Raw genomic sequence first — 24,122 nt, 5'->3', positions numbered from 1 at the left:
CGGAAAGTGAAGTCAGCATACTCGGAAAGTGAGGTCACCACACCCAGAAGTGAGGTAACCACACCCTGAAGGCAGCTCAGCAAACCCGGAAGTGAGGTCAGCAGACCCGGAAGGGAGTTCAGGAGACCCAGAAGTGAGGTCAGCAAACCCGGAAGTGAGGTCACCTGACCCAGAAAGTGAGGTCTGCTAACCCTGAAGTGAGGTCAGAAAACCCGGAAGTGATGTCACCAAAACCAGAGTTGAGGACAGAAAACGCGGAAAGTGAAGTCAGCATACTCGGAAAGTGAGGTCAGCAGAACCAGAAGTGAGGTCAGCATACCCGGAAGTGAGGTCAGCAGACCCAGAAGTGAGGCCAGCAAACCCAAAAAGTTAGGTCAGCATATCCGGAAGTGACGTCGCAAAACCCGGAAGTGAGGTCAGCATATCCGGAAGTGACGTCACAAAACCCGGAAGTGAGGTCAGCAGACCCAGAAAGTGAGGTCAGCAAACCCGGAAGGAAGGTCAGCAAACCCAGAAGTTACGTCACTAAACCCGGAAGTGAGGTCAGCATACCCGGAAGTGAGGTCAGCAGACCCAGAAGTGTGGCTAGCAAATCCAAAATGTGAGGTCAGCATACCCGGAAGTGAGTTCAGGAGATCCGGAAGTGAGTTCAGCAGACCTAGAAAGTGAGGGTGGCAAACCCGGAAGTGAGGTCACCAAACCCGGAAGTGAGGTCACCTGACCCAGAAAGTGAAGTCTGCTAACCCTGAAGTGAGGTCAGAAAACCCGGAAGTGATGTCACAAAAACCAGAGTTGAGGACAGACAACGCGGAAAGTGAAGTCCGCATACTCGGAAAGAGAGGTCGGAAAACCCGGAAGTCAGGTCACCACACCCGGAAGTGATGTCAACAGACCCGGAAGTGAGGTCAACAGACCCAGAAGTGAGGCCAGCAAACCCAAAAATTGAGGTCAGCATATCCGGAAGTGAGGTCACCAAACCCGGAAGTGAGGTCACCTGACCCAGAAAGTGAGGTCTGCTAACCCTGATGTGAGGTCAGAAAACCCGGAAGTGATGTCACCTATACTAGATTTGAGGACAGAAAACGCGGAAAGTGAAGTCAGCATACTCGGAAAGTGAGGTCACCACACCCAGAAGTGAGGTCACCACACCCGGAAGGCAGCTCAGCAAACCCGGAAGTGAGGTCAGCAGACCCGGAAGTGAGTTCAGGAGACCCAGAAGTGAGGTCAGCAAACCCAGAAGTGAGGTCACCTGACCCAGAAAGTGAGGTCTGCTAACCCTGAAGTGAGGTCAGAAAACCCGGAAGTGATGTCACCAAAACCAGAGTTGAGGACAGAAAACGCGGAAAGTGAAGTCAGCATACTCGGAAAGTGAGGTCAGCAGTCCCGGAAGTGAGGTCAGCATACCCGGAAGTGAGGTCAGCAGACCCAGAAGTGAGGCCAGCAAACCCAAAAAGTTAGGTCAGCATATCCGGAAGTGACGTCGCAAAACCCGGAAGTGAGGTCAGCATATCCGGAAGTGACGTCACAAAACCCGGAAGTGAGGTCAGCAGACCCAGAAGTGTGGCTAGCAAATCCAAAATGTGAGGTCAGCATACCCGAAAGTGAGTTCAGGAGACCCGGAAGTGAGTTCAGCAGACTTAGAAAGTGAGGGCGGCAAACCCGGAAGTGAGGTCACCAAACCCGGAAGTGAGGTCACCTGACCCAGAACGTGAGGTCTGCTAACCTTGAAGTGAGGTCAGAATACCCGGAAGTGATGTCACCAAAACCAGACTTGAGGACAGACAACGCGGAAAGTGAAGTCAGCATACTCGGAAAGTGAGGTCACCACACCTGGAAGTGAGGTCACCACACCTGGAAGTGAGGTCAGCAGACCCGGAATTTGAGGACTGCTAACTTGGAACTGAGGTCAGCATACTCAGAAAGTGAGGTCGGAAAACCCAGAAGTGAGGTCATCAAACCCAGAAGTGAGGTCACCAAACCCGGAAGTGAGGTCAGCAGACCCAGAAAGTGAGGTCAGCATAATCAGAAAGTGAGGTCGGCAAACCCAGAAGTGAGGTCACCAAACCCGAAAGTGAGGTCACCACACCCGGAAGTGAGGTCAGCAGACCCGGAAGTGAGGTCAGCAGACCCAGAAGTGAGGCCAGCAAACCCAAAAATTGAGGTCAGCATATCCGGAAGTGAGGTCACCAAACCCGGAAGTGAGGTCACCTGACCCAGAAAGTGAGGTCTGCTAACCCTGAAGTGAGGTCAGAAAACCCAGAAGTGATGTCACCTATACTAGATTTGAGGACAGAGAACGCGGAAAGTGAAGTCAGCGTACTCGGAAAGTGAGGTCACCACACCCAGAAGTGAGGTCACCACACCCGGAAGGCAGCTCAGCAAACCCAGAAGTGAGGTCAGCAGACCCGGAAGTGAGTTCAGGAGACCCAGAAAGTGAGGTCAGCAAACCCAGAAGTGAGGTCACCACATCCGGAAGTGAGGTCACCACACCCGGAAGTGAGGTCAGCATACCCGGAAGTGAGGTCAGCAGACCCAGAAGTGAGGCCAGCAAACCCAAAAATTGAGGTCAGCATATCCGGAAGTGACGTCACAAAACCCGGAAGTGAGGTCAGCATATCAGGAAGTGATGTCACAAAACCCGGAATTGAGGTCATCATATCCGGAAGTGATGTAAGGAGACCCGGAAGTGAGTTCAGCACACCCAGAAAGTGAGGGCGGCAAACCTGGAAGTGAGGTCACCATACCCGGAAGTGAGGTCACCTGACCCATAAAGTGAGGTCTGCTAACCCTGAAGTGAGGTCAGAAAACCCGGAAGTGATGTCACCTATTCCAGAGTTGTGGGCAGACCTCGCGGAAAGTGAAGTCAGCATACTCGGAAAGTGAGGTCACCACACCCAGAAGTGAGGTCACCACACTCGGAATTGAGGTCAGCAGACCCAGAATTTGAGGACTGCTAACTTGGAACTGAGGTCAGCAAACCCAGAAGTGAGGTCACTAAACCCGGAAGTGAGGTCAGCAAACGCGTAAAGTGAGGTCAGCATACTGAGAAAGTGAGGTCGGAAAACCCGGAAGTGAGGTCAGCAAACCCGGAAGTGAGGTCAGCAAACCCAGAAGTGACGTCATTAAACCTGGAAGTGAGGTCAGCATACCCAGAATTGAGGTAAGCAGACCCGGAAAGTGAGGTCTGCTAACTCGGATGTGAGGTCAGCATACCCGGAAGTGAGGCCAGCAAACCCAAAATGTGAGGTCAGCATATCCGGAAGTGATGTCACTAAACCCTGAAGTGAGGTCATCATACCCAGAAGTGATGTAAGGAGACCCGGAAGTGAGTTCAGCAGACTTAGAAAGTGAGGGCTGCAAACCCAGAAGTGAGGTCACCAAACCCGGAAGTGAGGTCACCTGACCCAGAAAGTGAGGTCTGCTAACCCTGAAGTGAGGTCAGAAAACCCGGAAGAGAGGTCAGCAAACGCGTAAAGTGAGGTCAGCATACTCAGAAAGTGAGGTTGGAAAACCCGGAAGTGAGGTCACCACACCCGGAAGTGAGGTCAGCAGACCGGTAATTTGAGGACTGCTAACTTGGAACTGAGGTCTGCACACTCAGAAAGTGAGGTCGGAAAACCCGGAAGTGAGGTCAGCAAACCCAGAAGTGAGGTCACCACACCCGGAAGTGAGGTCACCACACCCGGAAGTGAGGTCAGCAGACCAGGAAGTGAGGTCAGCAGACCCAGAAGTGAGGCCAGCAAACCCAAAAATTGAGGTCAGCGTATCCGGAAGTGAGGTCACCAAACCCGGAAGTGAGGTCACCTGACCCAGAAAGTGAGGTCTGCTAACCCTGAAGTGAGGTCAGAAAACCCGGAAGTGATGTCACCTATATTAGATTTGAGGACAGAGAACGCGGAAAGTGAAGTCAGCATACTCAGAAAGTGAGGTCGGAAAACCCGGAAGTGAGGTCAGAAAATCCGGAAGTGAGGTCAGCAAACCCGGAAGTGAGGTCAGCAAACCCAGAAGTGACGTCATTAAACCCGGACGTGAGGTCAGCATACCCGGAAGTGAGGTAAGCAGACCCGGAAAGTGAGGTCTGCTAACTCGGATGTGAGGTCAGCATACCCGGAAGTGAGGTCAGCAGACCCAGAAGTGAGGTCACAAAACCTGGAAGTAAGTAAGCAGACCCAGAAAGTGAGGTCAGCAAACCCAGAAGTGAGGTCACCACACCCGGAAGTGAGGTCACCACACCCGTAAGTGAGGTCAGCAGACCCGGAAGTGAGGTCAGCAGACCCAGAAGTGAGGCCAGCAAACCCAAAAATTGAGGTCAGCGTATCCGGAAGTGAGGTCGGCAAACCCGGAAGTGAGGTCACCTGACCCAGAAAGTGAGGTCTGCTAACCCTGAAGTGAGGTCAGAAAACCCGGAAGTGATGTCACCAAAACCAGAGTTGAGGACAGACAACGCGGAAAGTGAAGTCAGCATACTCGGAAAGTGAGGTCACCACACCCAGAAGTGAGGTCACCACACCCGGAATTGAGGTCAGCAGACCCGGAATTTGAAAACTGCTAACTTGGAACTGAGGTCAGCAAACCCAGAAGTGAGGTCACTAAACCCGGACGTGAGGTCAGCAAACGCGTAAAGTGAGGTCAGCATACTCAGAAAGTGAGGTCGGAAAACCCGGAAGTGAGGTCAGCAAATCCGGAAGTGAGGTCTGCAAACCCGGAAGTGAGGTCAGCATACCCGGAAGTGAGGTCAGCATACCCAGAAGTGAGGCCAGCAAACCCAAAAAGTGAGGTCAGCATATCCGGAAGTGACGTCACAAAACCCGGAAGTGAGGTCAGCATATCCGGAAGTGACGTCACAAAACCCGGAAGTGAGGTCAGCATACCCGGAAGTGAGGTCAGGAGACCCGGAAGTGAGTTCAGCAGACCCAGAAAGTGAGGGCGGCAAACCCGGAAGTGAGGTCACCAAACCCGGAAGTGAGGTCACCTGACACAGAAAGTGAGGTCTGCTAACCCTGAAGTGAGGTCAGAAAACCCGGAAGTGAGGTCACCAAACCCAGAGTTGTGGGCAGACCTCGCGGAAAGTGAAGTCAGCATACTCGGAAAGTGAGGTCACCACACCCGGAATTGAGGTCACCACACCCGGAATTGAGGTTAGCAGACCCGGAATTTGAGGACTGCTAACTTGGAACTGAGGTCAGCAAACCCAGAAGTGAGGTCTGTAAACCAGGAAGTGAGGTCAGCAAACGCGTAAAGTGAGGTCAGCATACTCAGAAAGTGAGGTCGGAAAACCCGGAAGTGAGGTCAGCAAATCCGGAAGTGAGGTCAGCAAACCCGGAAGTGAGGTCAGCAAACCCAGAAGTGACGTCATTAAACCCGGAAGTGAGGTCAGCATACCCGGAAGTGAGGTAAGCAGACCCGGAAAGTGAGGTCTGCTAACTCGGATGTGAGGTCAGCATACCCGGAAGTGAGGCCAGCAAACCCAAAATGTGAGGTCAGCATATCCGGAAGTGATGTCACTAAACCCTGAAGTGAGGTCATCATACCCGGAAGTGATGTAAGGAGAGCCGGAAGTGAGTTCAGCAGACTTAGAAAGTGAGGGCGGCAAACCCAGAAGTGAGGTCACCAAGCCCGGAAGTGAGGTCACCTGACCCAGAAAGTGAGGTCTGCTAACCCTGAAGTGAGGTCAGAAAACCCGGAAGAGAGGTCAGCAAACGCGTAAAGTGAGGTCAGCATACTCAGAAAGTGAGGTTGGAAAACCCGGAAGTGAGGTCACCACACCCGGAAGTGAGGTCAGCAGACCCGTAATTTGAGGACTGCTAACTTGGAACTGAGGTCTGCACACTCAGAAAGTGAGGTCGGAAAACCCGGAAGTGAGGTCACCAAACCCAGAAGTGACGTCACTAAACCCGGAAGTGAGGTCACCACACCCGGAAGTGAGGTCAGCAGACCCGGAAGTGTGGTCAGCAGACCCAGAAGTGAGGTCACAAAACCCGGAATTAAGTAAGCAGACCCAGAAAGTGAGGTCAGCAAACCCAGAAGTGACGTCACCACACCCGGAAGTGAGGTCACCACACCCGGAAGTGAGGTCAGCAGACCCGGAAGTGAGGTCAGCAGACCCAGAAGTGAGGCCAGCAAACCCAAAAATTGAGGTCAGCATATCCGGAAGTGAGGTCACCAAACCCGGAAGTGAGGTCACCTGACCCAGAAAGTGAGGTCTGCTAACCCTGAAGCGAGGTCAGAAAACCCGGAATTGATGTCACCAAAACCAGAGTTGTGGGCAGACCTCGCGGAAAGTGAAGTCAGCATACTCGGAAAGTGATGTCACCACACCCAGAAGTGAGGTCACCACACCCGGAATTGAGGTCAGCAGACCCGGAATTTGAGGACTGCTAACTTGGAACTGAGGTCAGCAAACCCAGAAGTGAGGTCACTAAACCAGGAAGTGAGGTCAGGAAACGCGTAAAGTGAGGTCAGCATACTCAGAAAGTGAGGTCGGAAAACACGGAAGTGAGGTCAGCAAATCCGGAAGTGAGGTCAGCAAACCCGGAAGTGAGGTCAGCAAACCCAGAAGTGACGTCATTAAACCCGGAAGTGAGGTCAGCATACCCGGAAGTGAGGTAAGCAGACCCGGAAAGTGAGGTCTGCTAACTCGGATGTGAGGTCAGCATACCCGGAAGTGAGGCCAGCAAACCCAAAATGTGAGGTCAGCATATCAGGAAGTGATGTCACGAAACCCTGAAGTGAGGTCATCATACCCGGAAGTGATGTAAGGACACCTGGAAGTGAGTTCAGCAGACTTAGAAAGTGAGGGCGGCAAACCCAGAAGTGAGGTCACCAAACCCGGAAGTGAGGTCACCTGACCCAGAAAGTGAGGTCTGCTAACCCTGAAGTGAGGTCAGAAAACCCGGAAGAGAGGTCAGCAAACGCATAAAGTGAGGTCAGCATACTCAGAAAGTGAGGTTGGAAAACCCGATAGTGAGGTCACCACACCCGGAAGTGAGGTCACCACACCCGGAAGTGAGGTACAGCAGACCCGGAAGTGAGGTCACCTGACCCAGAAAGTGAGGTCTGCTAACCCATTAGTGAGGCCAGCAAACCCAAAAATTGAGGTCAGCATATCCGGAAGTGAGGTCACCTGACCCAGAAAGTGAGGTCTGCTAACCCTGAAGTGAGGTCAGAAAACCCAGAAGAGAGGTCAGCAAACGCGTAAAGTGAGGTCAGCATACTCAGAAAGTGAGGTTGGAAAACCCGGAAGTGAGGTCACCACACCCGGAAGTGAGGTCAGCAGACCGGTAATTTGAGGACTGCTAACTTGGAACTGAGGTCTGCACACTCAGAAAGTGAGGTCGGAAAACCCGGAAGTGAGGTCAGCAAACCCAGAAGTGACGTCACTAAACCCGGAAGTGAGGTCGCCATACCCTGAAGTGAGGTCACCACACCCGGAAGTGAGGTCAGCAGACCCGGAAGTGAGGTCAGCAGACCCAGAAGTGAGGTCACAAAACCCGGAAGTAAGTAAGCAGACCCAGAAAGTGAGGTCGGAAAACCCGGAAGTGAGGTCACCAAACCCAGAAGTGACGTCACTAAACCCGGAAGTGAGGTCGCCACACCCGGAAGTGAGGTCACCACACCCGGAAGTGAGGTCAGCAGACCCGGAAGTGAGGTCAGCAGACCCAGAAGTGCGGTCACAAAACCCGGAAGTAAGTAAGCAGACCCAGAAAGTGAGGTCAGCAAACCCAGAAGTGAGGTCACCACACCCGGAAGTGAGGTCAGCAGACCCGGAAGTGAGGTCAGCAGACCCGGAAGTGAGGTCAGCAGACCAAGAAGTGAGGCCAGCAAACCCAAAAATTGAGGTCAGCATATCCGGATGTGAGGTCACCAAACCCGGAAGTGAGGTCACCTGACCCAGAAAGTGAGGTCTGCTAACCCTGAAGTGTGTTCAGAAAACTCGGAAGTGAGGTCAGAAGATTAGGAAGTGAGGTCAGCATACTCAGAAAGTGAGGTCAGCAAACCCGGAAGTGAGGTCACCAAACCCGGAAGTGAGGTCACCTGACCCAGAAAGTGAGGTCTGCTAACCCTGAAGTGAGGTCAGAAAACCCGGAAGTGATGTCACCAAAACCAGTGTTGAGGACAGACAACGCGGAAAGTGAAGTCAGCATACTCGGAAAGTGAGGTCAGCAGTCCCGGAAGTGAGGTCAGCATACCCGGAAGTGAGGTCAGCATACCCAGAAGTGAGGCCAGCAAACCCAAAAAGTGAGGTCAGCATATCCGGAAGTGACGTCACAAAACCCGGAAGTGAGGTCAGCATATCCGGAAGTGACGTCACAAAACCCGGAAGTGAGGTCAGCATACCCGGAAGTGAGGTCAGGAGACCCGGAAGTGAGTTCAGCAGACCCAGAAAGTGAGGGCGGCAAACCCGGAAGTGAGGTCACCAAACCCGTAAGTGAGGTCACCTGACACAGAAAGTGAGGTCTGCTAACCCTGAAGTGAGGTCAGAAAACCCGGAAGTGATGTCACCAAAACCAGAGTTGTGGGCAGACCTCGCGGAAAGTGAAGTCAGCATACTCGGAAAGTGAGGTCACCACACCCGGAATTGAGGTCAGCAGACCCGGAATTTGAGGACTGCTAACTTGGAACTGAGGTCAGCAAACCCAGAAGTGAGGTCACTAAACCAGGAAGTGAGGTCAGCAAACGCGTAAAGTGAGGTCAGCATACTCAGAAAGTGAGGTCGGAAAACCCGGAAGTGAGGTCAGCAAATCCGGAAGTGAGGTCAGCAAACCCGGAAGTGAGGTCAGCAAATCCGGAAGTGACGTCATTAAACCCGAAAGTGAGGTCAGCATACCCAGAAGTGAGGTAAGCAGACCCGGAAAGTGAGGTCTGCTAACTCGGATGTGAGGTCAGCATACCCGGAAGTGAGGCCAGCAAACCCAAAATGTGAGGTCAGCATATCCGGAAGTGATGTCACTAAACCCTGAAGTGAGGTCATCATACCCGGAAGTGATGTAAGGAGAGCCGGAAGTGAGTTCAGCAGACTTAGAAAGTGAGGGCGGCAAACCCAGAAGTGAGGTCACCAAACCCGGAAGTGAGGTCACCTGACCCAAAAAGTGAGGTGTGCTAACCCTGAAGTGAGGTCAGAAAACCCGGAAGAGAGGTCAGCAAACGCGTAAAGTGAGGTCAGCATACTCAGAAAGTGAGGTTGGAAAACCCGGAAGTGAGGTCACCACACCCGGAAGTGAGGTCAGCAGACCGGTAATTTGAGGACTGCTAACTTGGAACTGAGGTCTGCACACTCAGAAAGTGAGGTCGGAAAACCCGGAAGTGAGGTCACCAAACCCAGAAGTGACGTCACTAAACCCGGAAGTGAGGTCGCCACACCCGGAAGTGAGGTCACCACACCAGGAAGTGAGGTCAGCAGACCCGGAAGTGAGGTCAGCAGACCCAGAAGTGAGGTCACAAAACCCGGAAGTAAGTAAGCAGACCCAGAAAGTGAGGTCAGCAAACCCAGAAGTGAGGTCACCACACCCGGAAGTGAGGTCACCACACCCGGAAGTGAGGTCAGCAGACCCGGAAGTGAGGTCAGCAGACCAAGAAGTGAGGCCAGCAAACCCAAAAATTGAGGTCAGCATATCCGGATGTGAGGTCACCAAACCCGGAAGTGAGGTCACCTGACCCAGAAAGTGAGGTCTGCTAACCCTGAAGTGAGGTCAGAAAACCCGGAATTGAGGTCAGAAGATTAGGAAGTGAGGTCAGCATACTCAGAAAGTGAGGTCAGCAAACCCGGAATTGAGGTCACCAAACCCGGAAGTGAGGTCACCTGACCCAGAAAGTGAGGTCTGCTAACCCTGAAGTGAGGTCAGAAAACCCGGAAGTGATGTCACCAAAACCAGTGTTGAGGACAGACAACGCGGAAAGTGAAGTCAGCATACTCGGAAAGTGAGGTCAGCAGTCCCGGAAGTGAGGTCAGCATACCCGGAAGTGAGGTCAGCATACCCAGAAGTGAGGCCAGCAAACCCAAAAAGTGAGGTCAGCTTATCCGGAAGTGACGTCACAAAACCCGGAAGTGAGGTCAGCATATCCGGAAGTGACGTCACAAAACCCGGAAGTGAGGTCAGCATACCCGGAAGTGAGGTCAGGAGACCCGGAAGTGAGTTCAGCAGACCCAGAAAGTGAGGGCGGCAAACCCGGAAGTGAGGTCTCCAAACCCGTAAGTGAGGTCACCTGACACAGAAAGTGAGGTCTGCTAACCCTGAAGTGAGGTCAGAAAACCCGGAAGTGATGTCACCAAAACCAGAGTTGTGGGCAGACCTCGCAGAAAGTGAAGTCAGCATACTCGGAAAGTGAGGTCACCACACCCGGAATTGAGGTCAGCAGACCCGGAATTTGAGGACTGCTAACTTGGAACTGAGGTCAGCAAACCCAGAAGTGAGGTCACTAAACCAGGAAGTGAGGTCAGCAAACGCGTAAATTGAGGTCAGCATACTCAGAAAGTGAGGTCGGAAAACCCGGAAGTGAGGTCAGCAAATCCGGAAGTGAGGTCAGCAAACCCGGAAGTGAGGTCAGCAATTCCGGAAGTGACGTCATTAAACCCGAAAGTGAGGTCAGCATACCCAGAAGTGAGGTAAGCAGACCCGGAAAGTGAGGTCTGCTAACTCGGATGTGAGGTCAGCATACCCGGAAGTGAGGCCAGCAAACCCAAAATGTGAGGTCAGCATATCTGGAAGTGATGTCACTAAACCCTGAAGTGAGGTCATCATACCCGGAAGTGATGTAAGGAGAGCCGGAAGTGAGTTCAGCAGACTTAGAAAGTGAGGGCGGCAAACCCAGAAGTGAGGTCACCAAACCCGGAAGTGAGGTCACCTGACCCAAAAAGTGAGGTGTGCTAACCCTGAAGTGAGGTCAGAAAACCCGGAAGAGAGGTCAGCAAACGCGTAAAGTGAGGTCAGCATACTCAGAAAGTGAGGTTGGAAAACCCGGAAGTGAGGTCACCACACCCGGAAGTGAGGTCAGCAGACCGGTAATTTGAGGACTGCTAACTTGGAACTGAGGTCTGCACACTCAGAAAGTGAGGTCGGAAAACCCGGAAGTGAGGTCACCAAACCCAGAAGTGACGTCACTAAACCCGTAAGTGAGGTCGCCACACCCGGAAGTGAGGTCACCACACCAGGAAGTGAGGTCAGCAGACCCGGAAGTGAGGTCAGCAGACCCAGAAGTGAGGTCACAAAACCCGGAAGTAAGTAAGCAGACCCAGAAAGTGAGGTCAGCAAACCCAGAAGTGAGGTCACCACACCCGGAAGTGAGGTCACCACACCCGGAAGTGAGGTCAGCAGACCCGGAAGTGAGGTCAGCAGACCAAGAAGTGAGGCCAGCAAACCCAAAAATTGAGGTCAGCATATCCGGATGTGAGGTCACCAAACCCGGAAGTGAGGTCACCTGACCCAGAAAGTGAGGTCTGCTAACCCTGAAGTGAGGTCAGAAAACCCGGAACTGATGTCACCAAAACCAGTGTTGAGGACAGAGAACGCGGAAAGTGAAATCAGCATACTCGGAAAGTGAGGTCAGCAGTCCCGGAAGTGAGGTCAGCATACCCGGAAGTGAGGTCAGCATACCCAGAAGTGAGGCCAGCAAACCCAAAAAGTGAGGTCAGCATATCCGGAAGTGACGTCACAAAACCCGGAACTGAGGTCAGCACATCCGGAAGTGACGTCACAAAACCCGGAAGTGAGGTCAGCATACCCGGAAGTGAGGTCAGGAGACCCGGAAGTGAGTTCAGCAGACCCAGAAAGTGAGGGCGGCAAACCCGGAAGTGAGGTCACCAAACCCGTAAGTGAGGTCACCTGACACAGAAAGTGAGGTCTGCTAACCCTGAAGTGAGGTCAGAAAACCCGGAAGTGATGTCACCAAAACCAGAGTTGTGGGCAGACCTCGCGGAAAGTGAAGTCAGCATACTCGGAAAGTGAGGTCACCACACCCGGAATTGAGGTCAGCAGACCCGGAATTTGAGGACTGCTAACTTGGAACTGAGGTCAGCAAACCCAGAAGTGAGGTCACTAAACCAGGAAGTGAGGTCAGCAAACGCGTAAAGTGAGGTCAGCATACTCAGAAAGTGAGGTCGGAAAACCCGGAAGTGAGGTCAGCAAATCCGGAAGTGAGGTCAGCAAACCCGGAAGTGAGTTCAGGAGACCCAGAAAGTGAGGTCAGCAAACCCGGAAGTGAGGTCACCTGACCCAGAAAGTGAGGTCTGCTAACCCTGAAGTGAGGTCAGAAAACCCGGAAGTGATGTCACCAAAACCAGAGTTGAGGACAGACAACGCGGAAAGTGAAGTCAGCATACTCGGAAAGTGATGGCAGCAGTCCCGGAAGTGAGGTCAGCATACCCGGAAGTGAGGTCAGCAGACCCAGAAGTGAGGCCAGCAAACCCAAAAAGTGAGGTCAGCATATCCGGAAGTGACGCCACAAAACCCGGAAGTGAGGTCAGCATATCCGGAAGTGACGTCACAAAACCCGGAAGTGAGGTCAGCTGAACCAGAAGTGTGGCTAGCAAATCCAAAATGTGAGGTCAGCATACCCGAAAGTGAGTTCAGGAGACCCGGAAGTGAGTTCAGCAGACTTAGAAAGTGAGGGCGGCAAACCCGGAAGTGAGGTCACCAAACCCGGAAGTGAGGTCACCTGACCCAGAAAGTGAGGTCTGCTAACCCTGAAGTGAGGTCAGAAAACCCGGAAGTGATGTCACCAAAACCAGTGTTGAGGACAGAGAACGCGGAAAGTGAAGTCAGCATACTCGGAAAGTGAGGTCAGCAGTCCCGGAAGTGAGGTCAGCATACCCGGAAGTGAGGTCAGCATACCCAGAAGTGAGGCCAGCAAACCCAAAAAGTGAGGTCAGCATATCCGGAAGTGACGTCACAAAACCCGGAACTGAGGTCAGCATATCCGGAAGTGACGTCACAAAACCCGGAAGTGAGGTCAGCATACCCGGAAGTGAGGTCAGGAGACCCGGAAGTGAGTTCAGCAGACCCAGAAAGTGAGGGCGGCAAACCCGGAAGTGAGGTCACCAAACCCGTAAGTGAGGTCACCTGACACAGAAAGTGAGGTCTGCTAACCCTGAAGTGAGGTCAGAAAACCCGGAAGTGATGTCACCAAAACCAGAGTTGTGGGCAGACCTCGCGGAAAGTGAAGTCAGCATACTCGGAAAGTGAGGTCACCACACCCGGAATTGAGGTCAGCAGACCCGGAATTTGAGGACTGCTAACTTGGAACTGAGGTCAGCAAACCCAGAAGTGAGGTAACTAAACCAGGAAGTGAGGTCAGCAAACGCGTAAAGTGAGGTCAGCATACTCAGAAAGTGAGGTCGGAAAACCCGGAAGTGAGGTCAGCAAATCCGGAAGTGAGGTCAGCAAACCCGGAAGTGAGTTCAGGAGACCCAGAAAGTGAGGTCAGCAAACCCGGAAGTGAGGTCACCTGACCCAGAAAGTGAGGTCTGCTAACCCTGAAGTGAGGTCAGAAAACCCGGAAGTGATGTCACCAAAACCAGAGTTGAGGACAGACAACGCGGAAAGTGAAGTCAGCATACTCGGAAAGTGATGGCAGCAGTCCCGGAAGTGAGGTCAGCATACCCGGAAGTGAGGTCAGCAGACCCAGAAGTGAGGCCAGCAAACCCAAAAAGTGAGGTCAGCATATCCGGAAGTGACGCCACAAAACCTGGAAGTGAGGTCAGCATATCCGGAAGTGACGTCACAAAACCCGGAAGTGAGGTCAGCTGACCCAGAAGTGTGGCTAGCAAATCCAAAATGTGAGGTCAGCATACCCGAAAGTGAGTTCAGGAGACCCGGAAGTGAGTTCAGCAGACTTAGAAAGTGAGGGCGGCAAACCCGGAAGTGAGGTCACCAAACCCGGAAGTGAGGTCACCTGACCCAGAAAGTGAGGTCTGCTAACCCTGAAGTGTGTTCAGAAAACCCGGAAGTGAGGTCAGAAGATTAGGAACTGAGGTCAGCATACTCAGAAAATGAGGTCAGCAAACCCGGAAGTGAGTTCAGGAGACCCAGAAAGTGAGGTCAGCAAACCCGGAAGTGAGGTCACCTGACCCAGAAAGTGAGGTCTGCTAACCCTGAAGTGAGGTCAGAAAACCCGGAAGTGATGTCACCAAAACCAGTGTTGAGGACAGACAACGCGGAAAGTGAAGTCAGCATACTCGGAAAGTGAGGTCAGCAGTCCCGGAAGTGAGGTCAGCATACCCGGAAGTGAGGTCAGCATACCCAGAAGTGAGGCCAGCAAACCCAAAAAGTGAGGTCAGCATATCCGGAAGTGACATCACAAAACCCGGAAGGGAGGTCAGCATATCCGGAAGTGATGTCACAAAACCCGGAAGTGAGGTCAGCATACCCGGAAGTGAGGTCAGGAGACCCGGAAGTGAGTTCAGCAGACCCAGAAAGTGAGGGCGGCAAACCCGGAAGTGAGGTCACCAAACCCGTAAGTGAGGTCACCTGACACAGAAAGTGAGGTCTGCTAACCCTAAAGTGAGCTCAGAAAACCCGGAAGTGATGTCACCAAAACCAGAATTGTGGGCAGACCTCGCGGAAAGTGAAGTCAGCATACTCGGAAAGTGAGGTCACCACACCCGGAATTGAGGTCAGCAGACCCGGAATTTGAGGACTGCTAACTTGGAACTGAGGTCAGCAAACCCAGAAGTGAGGTCACTAAACCAGGAAGTGAGGTCAGGAAACGCGTAAAGTGAGGTCAGCATACTCAGAAAGTGAGGTCGGAAAACCCGGAAGTGAGGTCAGCAAATCCGGAAGTGAGGTCAGCAAACCCGGAAGTGAGGTCAGCCAGCCCAGAAGTGACGTCATTAAACCCGGAAGTGAGGTCAGCATACCCGGAAGTGAGGTAAGCAGACCCGGAAAGTGAGGTCTGCTAACTCGGATGTGAGGTCAGCATACCCGGAAGTGAGGCCAGCAAACCCAAAATGTGAGGTCAGCATATCCGGAAGTGATGTCACTAAACCCTGAAGTGAGGTCATCATACCCGGAAGTGATGTAAGGAGACCCGGAAGTGAGTTCAGCAGACTTAGAAAGTGAGGGCGGCAAACCCAGAAGTGAGGTCACCAAACCCGGAAGTGAGGTCACCTGACCCAGAAAGTGAGGTGTGCTAACCCTGAAGTGAGGTCAGAAAACCCGGAAGAGAGGTCAGCAAACGCGTAAAGTGAGGTCAGCATACTCAGAAAGTGAGGTTGGAAAACCCGGAAGTGAGGTCACCACACCCGGAAGTGAGGTCAGCAGACCGGTAATTTGAGGACTGCTAACTTGGAACTGAGGTCTGCACACTCAGAAAGTGAGGTCGGAAAACCCGGAAGTGAGGTCACCAAACCCAGAAGTGACGTCACTAAACCCGGAAGTGAGGTCACCACACCCGGAAGTGAGGTCACCACACCCGGAAGTGAGGTCAGCAGACCCGGAAGTGAGGTCAGCAGACCCAGAAGTGAGGACACAAAACCCGGAAGTAAGGAAGCAGACCCAGAAAGTGAGGTCAGCAAACCCAGAAGTGAGGTCACCACACCCGGAAGTGAGGTCACCACACCCGGAAGTGAGGTCAGCAGACCCGGAAGTGAGGTCAGCAGACCAAGAAGTGAGTCCAGCAAACCCAAAAATTGAGGTCAGCATATCCGGAAGTGAGGTCACCAAACCCGGAAGTGAGGTCACCTGACCCAAAAAGTGAGGTCTGCTAACCCTGAAGTGAGGTCAGAAAACCCGGAAGTGATGTCACCTATAGTAGATTTGAGGACAGAGAACGCGGAAAGTGAAGTCAGCATACTCAGAAAGTGAGGTCGGAAAACCCGGAAGTGAGGTCAGCAAATCCGGAAGTGAGGTCAGCAAACCCAGAAGTGAGATCAGCAAACCCAGAAGTGACGTCATTAAACCCGGAAGTGAGGTCAGCATACCCGGAAGTGAGGTAAGCAGACCCGGAAAGTGAGGTCTGCTAACTCGGATGTGAGGTCAGCATACCCGGAAGTGAGGTCAGCAGACCCAGAAGTGAGGTCACAAAACCTGGAAGTAAGTAAGCAGACCCAGAAAGTGAGGTCAGCAAACCCAGAAGTGAGGTCACCACACCCGGAAGTGAGGTCACCACACCCGGAAGTGAGGTCAGCAGACCCGGAAGTGAGGTCAGCAGACCCAGAAGTGAGGCCAGCAAACCCAAAAATTGAGGTCAGCGTATCCGGAAGTGAGGTCACCAAACCCGGAAGTGAGGTCACCTGACCCAGAAAGTGAGGTCTGCTAACCCTGAAGTGAGGTCAGAAAACCCAGAAGTGATGTCACCTATAGTAGATTTGAGGACAGAGAACGCGGAAAGTGAAGTCAGCATACTCGGAAAGTGAGGTCACCACACCCAGAAGTGAGGTCACCACACCCGGAAGGCAGCTCAGCAAACCCGGAAGTGAGGTCAGCAGACCCGGAAGTGAGTTCAAGAGACCCAGAAAGTGAGGTCAGCATACTCGGAAAGTGAGGTCACCTGACCCAGAAAGTGAGGTCTGCTAACCCTGAAGTGAGGTCAGAAAACCCGGAAGTGCTGTCACCAAAACCAGAGTTGAGGACAGACAACGCGGAAAGTGAAGTCAGCATACTCGGAAAGTGAGGTCACCACACCCAGAAGTGAGGTCACCACACCCGGAATTGAGGTCAGCAGACCCGGAATTTGAAAACTGCTAACTTGGAACTGAGGTCAGCAAACCCAGAAGTGAGGTCACTAAACCCGGAAGTGAGGTCAGCAAACGCGTAAAGTGAGGTCAGCATACTCAGAAAGTGAGGTCGGAAAACCCGGAAGTGAGGTCAGCAAATCCGGAAGTGAGGTCAGCAAACCCGGAAGTGAGGTCAGCAAACCCAGAAGTGACGTCATTAAACCCGGAAGTGAGGTCAGCATACCCGGAAGTGAGGTAAGCAGACCCGGAAAGTGAGGTCTGCTAACTCGGATGTGAGGTCAGCATACCCGGAAGTGAGGCCAGCAAACCCAAAATGTGAGGTCAGCATATCCGGAAGTGATGTCACTAAACCCTGAAGTGAGGTCATCATACCCGGAAGTGATGTAAGGAGACCCGGAAGTGAGTTCAGCAGACTTAGAAAGTGAGGGCGGCAAACCCAGAAGTGAGGTCACCAAACCCGGAAGTGAGGTCACCTGACCCAGAAAGTGAGGTCTGCTAACCCTGAAGTGAGGTCAGAAAACCCGGAAGAGAGGTCAGCAAACGCGTAAAGTGAGGTCAGCATACTCAGAAAGTGAGGTTGGAAAACCCGGAAGTGAGGTCACCACACCCGGAAGTGAGGTCAGCAGACCGGTAATTTGAGGACTGCTAACTTGGAACTGAGGTCTGCACACTCAGAAAGTGAGGTCGGAAAACCCGGAAGTGAGGTCACCAAACCCAGAAGTGACGTCACTAAACCCGGAAGTGAGGTCGCCATACCCGGAAGTGAGGTCACCACACCCGGAAGTGAGGTCAGCAGACCCAGAAGTGAGGTCACAAAACCCGGAAGTAAGTAAGCAGACCCAGAAAGTGAGGTCAGCAAACCCAGAAGTGAGGTCACCACACCCGGAAGTGAGGTCACCACACCCGGAAGTGAGGTCAGCATACCCGGAAGTGAGGTCTGCAGACCAAGAAGTGAGGCCAGCAAACCCAAAAATAGAGGTCAGCGTATCTGGAAGTGAGGTCACCAAACCCGGAAGTGAGGTCACCTGACCCAGAAAGTGAGGTCTGCTAACCCTGAAGTGAGGTCAGAAAACCCGGAAGTGATGTCACCTATAGTAGATTTGAGGACAGAGAACGCGGAAAGTGAAGTCAGCATACTCAGAAAGTGAGGTCGGAAAACCCGGAAGTGAGGTCAGCAAATCCGGAAGTGAGGTCAGCAAACCCGGAAGTGAGGTCAGCAAACCCAGAAGTGACGTCATTAAACCCGGAAGTGAGGTCAGCATACCCGGAAGTGAGGTAAGCAGACCCGGAAAGTGAGGTCCGCTAACTCGGATGTGAGGTCAGCATACCCGGAAGTGAGGTCAGCAGACCCAGAAGTGAGGTCACAAAACCTGGAAGTGAGGTCACCACACCCGGAAGTGAGGTCAGCAGACCCGGAAGTGAGGTCAGCAGACCCAGAAGTGAGGCCAGCAAACCCAAAAATTGAGGTCAGCGTATCCGGAAGTGAGGTCACCAAACCCGGAAGTGAGGTCACCTGACCCAGAAAGTGAGGTCTGCTAACCCTGAAGTGAGGTCAGAATACCCGGAAGTGATGTCACCTATAGTAGATTTGAGGACAGAGAACGCGGAAAGTGAAGTCAGCATACTCGGAAAGTGAGGTCACCACACCCAGAAGTGAGGTCACCACACCCGGAAGGCAGCTCAGCAAACCCGGAAGTGAGGTCAGCAGACCCGGAAGTGAGTTCAAGAGACCCAGAAAGTGAGGTCAGCATACTCGGAAAGTGAGGTCACCTGACCCAGAAAGTGAGGTCTGCTAACCCTGAAGTGAGGTCAGAAAACCCGGAAGTGATGTCACCAAAACCAGAGTTGAGGACAGACAACGCGGAAAGTGAAGTCAGCATACTCGGAAAGTGAGGTCACCACACCCAGAAGTGAGGTCACCACACCCGGAAGGCAGCTCAGCAAACCCGGAAGTGAGGTCAGCAGACCCGGAAGTGAGTTCAAGAGACCCAGAAAGTGAGGTCAGCATACTCGGAAAGTGAGGTCACCTGACCCAGAAAGTGAGGTCTGCTAACCCTGAAGTGAGGTCAGAAAACCCGGAAGTGCTGTCACCAAAACCAGAGTTGAGGACAGACAACGCAGAAAGTGAAGTCAGCATACTCGGAAAGTGAGGTCACCACACCCAGAAGTGAGGTCACCACACCCGGAATTGAGGTCAGCAGACCCGGAATTTGAAAACTGCTAACTTGGAACTGAGGTCAGCAAACCCAGAAGTGAGGTCACTAAACCCGGAAGTGAGGTCAGCAAACGCGTAAAGTGAGGTCAGCATACTCAGAAAGTGAGGTCGGAAAACCCGGAAGTGAGGTCAGCAAATCCGGAAGTGAGGTAAACAGACCCGGAAAGTGAGGTCTGCTAACTCGGATGTGAGGTCAGCATACCCGGAAGTGAGGCCAGCAAACCCAAAATGTGAGGTCAGCATATCCGGAAGTGATGTCACTAAACCCTGAAGTGAGGTCATCATACCCGGAAGTGATGTAAGGAGACCCGGAAGTGAGTTCAGCAGACTTAGAAAGTGAGGGCGGCAAACCCAGAAGTGAGGTCACCAAACCCGGAAGTGAGGTCACCTGACCCAGAAAGTGAGGTCTGCTAACCCTGAAGTGAGGTCAGAAAACCCGGAAGAGAGGTCAGCAAACGCGTAAAGTGAGGTCAGCATACTCAGAAAGTGAGGTTGGAAAACCCGGAAGTGAGGTCACCACACCCGGAAGTGAGGTCAGCAGACCGGTAATTTGAGGACTGCTAACTTGGAACTGAGGTCTGCACACTCAGAAAGTGAGGTCGGAAAACCCGGAAGTGAGGTCACCAAACCCAGAAGTGACGTCACTAAACCCGGAAGTGAGGTCGCCATACCCGGAAGTGAGGTCACCACACCCGGAAGTGAGGTCAGCAGACCCGGAAGTGAGGTCAGCAGACCCAGAAGTGAGGTCACAAAACCCGGAAGTAAGTAAGCAGACCCAGAAAGTGAGGTCAGCAAACCCAGAAGTGAGGTCACCACACCCGGAAGTGAGGTCACCACACCCGGAAGTGAGGTCAGCAGACCCGGAAGTGAGGTCTGCAGACCAAGAAGTGAGGCCAGCAAACCCAAAAATTGAGGTCAGCGTATCCGGAAGTGAGGTCACCAAACCCGGAAGTGAGGTCACCTGACCCAGAAAGTGAGGTCTGCTAACCCTGAAGTGAGGTCAGAAAACCCGGAAGTGATGTCACCTATAGTAGATTTGAGGACAGAGAACGCGGAAAGTGAAGTCAGCATACTCAGAAAGTGAGGTCGGAAAACCCGGAAGTGAGGTCAGCAAATCCGGAAGTGAGGTCAGCAAACCCGGAAGTGAGGTCAGCAAACCCAGAAGTGACGTCATTAAACCCGGAAGTGAGGTCAGCATACCCGGAAGTGAGGTAAGCAGACCCGGAAAGTGAGGTATGCTAACTCGGATGTGAGGTCAGCATACCCGGAAGTGAGGTCAGCAGACCCAGAAGTGAGGTCACAAAACCTGGAAGTAAGTAAGCAGACCCAGAAAGTGAGGTCAGCAAACCCAGAAGTGAGGTCACCACACCCGGAAGTGAGGTCACCACACCCGGAAGTGAGGTCAGCAGACCCGGAAGTGAGGTCAGCAGACCCAGAAGTGAGGCCAGCAAACCCAAAAATTGAGGTCAGCGTATCCGGAAGTGAGGTCACCAAACCCGGAAGTGAGGTCACCTGACCCAGAAAGTGAGGTCTGCTAACCCTGAAGTGAGGTCAGAATACCCGGAAGTGATGTCACCTATAGTAGATTTGAGGACAGAGAACGCGGAAAGTGAAGTCAGCATACTCGGAAAGTGAGGTCACCACACCCAGAAGTGAGGTCACCACACCCGGAAGGCAGCTCAGCAAACCCGGAAGTGAGGTCAGCAGACTCGGAAGTGAGTTCAAGAGACCCAGAAAGTGAGGTCAGCATACTCGGAAAGTGAGGTCACCTGACCCAGAAAGTGAGGTCTGCTAACCCTGAAGTGAGGTCAGAAAACCCGGAAGTGATGTCACCAAAACCAGAGTTGAGGACAGACAACGCGGAAAGTGAAGTCAGCATACTCGGAAAGTGAGGTCACCACACCCAGAAGTGAGGTCACCACACCCGGAATTGAGGTCAGCAGACCCGGAATTTGAAAACTGCCAACTTGGAACTGAGGTCAGCAAACCCAGAAGTGAGGTCACTAAACCCGGAAGTGAGGTCAGCAAACGCGTAAAGTGAGGTCAGCATACTCAGAAAGTGAGGTCGGAAAACCCGGAAGTGAGGTCAGCAAATCCGGAAGTGAGGTCAGCAAACCCGGAAGTGAGGTCAGCAAACCCAGAAGTGACGTCATTAAACCCGGAAGTGAGGTCAGCATACCCGGAAGTGAGGTAAGCAGACCCGGAAAGTGAGGTCTGCTAACTCGGATGTGAGGTCAGCATACCCGGAAGTGAGGCCAGCAAACCCAAAATGTGAGGTCAGCATATCCGGAAGTGATGTCACTAAACCCTGAAGTGAGGTCATCATACCCGGAAGTGATGTAAGGAGACCCGGAAGTGAGTTCAGCAGACTTAGAAAGTGAGGGCGGCAAACCCAGAAGTGAGGTCACCAAACCCGGAAGTGAGGTCGCCACACCCGGAAGTGAGGTCAGCAGACCGGTAATTTGAGGACTGCTAACTTGGAACTGAGGTCTGCACACTCAGAAAGTGAGGTCGGAAAACCCGGAAGTGAGGTCACCAAACCCAGAAGTGACGTCACTAAACCCGGAAGTGAGGTCGCCACACCCAGAAGTGAGGTCACCACACCCGGAAGTGAGGTCAGTATACCCGGAAGTGAGGTCAGCAGACCCAGAAGTGAGGTCACAATACCCGGAAGTAAGTAAGCAGACCCAGAAAGTGAGGTCAGCAAACCCAGAAGTGAGGTCACCACACCCGGAAGTGAGGTCACCACACCCGGAAGTGAGGTCAGCAGACCCGGAAGTGAGGTCAGCAGACCCAGAAGTGAGGCCAGCAAACCCAAAAATTGAGGTCAGCGTATCCGGAAGTGAGGTCACCAAACCCGGAAGTGAGGTCACCTGACCCAGAAAGTGAGGTCTGCTAACCCTGAAGTGAGCTCAGAAAACCCGGAAGTGATGTCACCTATAGTAGATTTGAGGACAGAGAACGCGGAAAGTGAAGTCAGCATACTCGGAAAGTGAGGTCACCACACCCAGAAGTGAGGTAACCACACCCGGAAGGCAGCTCAGCAAACCCGGAAGTGAGGTCAGCAGACCCGGAAGTGAGTTCAGGAGACCCAGAAAGTGAGGTCAGCAAACCCGGAAGTGAGGTCACCTGACCCAGAAAGTGAGGTCTGCTAACCCTGAAGTGAGGTCAGAAAACCCGGAAGTGATGTCACCAAAACCAGAGTTGAGGACAGACAACGCAGAAAGTGAAGTCAGCATACTCGGAAAGTGATTGCAGCAGTCCCGGAAGTGAGGTCAGCATACCCGGAAGTGAGGTCAGCAGACCCAGAAGTGAGGCCAGCAAACCCAAAAATTGAGGTCAGCATATCCGGAAGCGACGTCACAAAACCCGGAAGTGAGGTCAGCATATCCGGAAGTGACGTCACAAAACCCGGAAGTGAGGTCAGCTGACCCAGAAGTGTGGCTAGCAAATCCAAAATGTGAGGTCAGCATACCCGGAAGTGAGTTCAGGAGACCCGGAAGTGAGTTCAGCAGACTTAGAAATTGAGGGCGGCAAACCCGGAAGTGAGGTCACCAAACCCGGCAGTGAGGTCACCTGACCCAGAAAGTGAGGTCTGCGAACCCTAAAGTGAGTTCAGAAAACCCAAAAGTGAGGTCAGCAGACCCGGAAGTGAGGTCAGCATACTCAGAAAGTGAGGTCACCAAACCAGGAAGTGAGGTCACCTGACCCAGAAAGTGAGGTCTGCTAACCCTGAAGTGAGGTCAGAAAACCCGGAAGTGATGTCACCAAAACCAGAGTTGAGGACAGACAACGCGGAAAGTGAAGTCAGCATACTCGGAAAGTGAGGTCTGCAGTCCCGGAAGTGAGGTCAGCATACCCGGAAGTGAGGTCAGCAGACCCAGAAGTGAGGCCAGCAAACCCAAAAAGTGAGGTCAGCATATCCGGAAGTGACGTCACAAAACCCGGAAGTGAGGTCAGCATATCCGGAAGTGACGTCACAAAACCCGGAAGTGAGGTCAGCATAATCAGAAAGTGAGGTCGGCAAACCAGGAAGTGAGGTCACCAAACCCGGAAGTGAGGTCAGCAGACCCAGAAAGTGAGGTCACCAAACCCGGAAGTGAGGTCACCTGACCCAGAAAGTGAGGTCTGCTAACCCTGAAGTGAGGTCAGAAAACCCGGAAGTGATGTCACCTATAGTAGATTTGAGGACAGAGAACGCGGAAAGTGAAGTCAGCATACTCAGAAAGTGAGGTCGGAAAACCCGGAAGTGAGGTCAGCAAATCCGGAAGTGAGGTCAGCAAACCCGGAAGTGAGGTCAGCAAACCCAGAAGTGACGTCATTAAACCCGGAAGTGAGGTCAGCATACCCGGAAGTGAGGTAAGCAGACCCGGAAAGTGAGGTATGCTAACTCGGATGTGAGGTCAGCATACCCGGAAGTGAGGTCAGCAGACCCAGAAGTGAGGTCACAAAACCTGGAAGTAAGTAAGCAGACCCAGAAAGTGAGGTCAGCAAACCCAGAAGTGAGGTCACCACACCCGGAAGTGAGGTCACCACACCCGGAAGTGAGGTCAGCAGACCCGGAAGTGAGGTCAGCAGACCCAGAAGTGAGGCCAGCAAACCCAAAAATTGAGGTCAGCGTATCCGGAAGTGAGGTCACCAAACCCGGAAGTGAGGTCACCTGACCCAGAAAGTGAGGTCTGCTAACCCTGAAGTGAGGTCAGAATACCCGGAAGTGATGTCACCTATAGTAGATTTGAGGACAGAGAACGCGGAAAGTGAAGTCAGCATACTCGGAAAGTGAGGTCACCACACCCAGAAGTGAGGTCACCACACCCGGAAGGCAGCTCAGCAAACCCGGAAGTGAGGTCAGCAGACTCGGAAGTGAGTTCAAGAGACCCAGAAAGTGAGGTCAGCATACTCGGAAAGTGAGGTCACCTGACCCAGAAAGTGAGGTCTGCTAACCCTGAAGTGAGGTCAGAAAACCCGGAAGTGATGTCACCAAAACCAGAGTTGAGGACAGACAACGCGGAAAGTGAAGTCAGCATACTCGGAAAGTGAGGTCACCACACCCAGAAGTGAGGTCACCACACCCGGAATTGAGGTCAGCAGACCCGGAATTTGAAAACTGCCAACATGGAACTGAGGTCAGCAAACCCAGAAGTGAGGTCACTAAACCCGGAAGTGAGGTCAGCAAACGCGTAAAGTGAGGTCAGCATACTCAGAAAGTGAGGTCGGAAAACCCGGAAGTGAGGTCAG

This window comes from Coturnix japonica, chromosome 26, assembly GCF_054131305.1.
Source record: "Coturnix japonica strain WE chromosome 26, WE-NBRP24, whole genome shotgun sequence".
Taxonomy (NCBI): Eukaryota; Metazoa; Chordata; class Aves; order Galliformes; family Phasianidae; genus Coturnix; species Coturnix japonica.
This window is presented reverse-complemented; position numbering follows the sequence as displayed.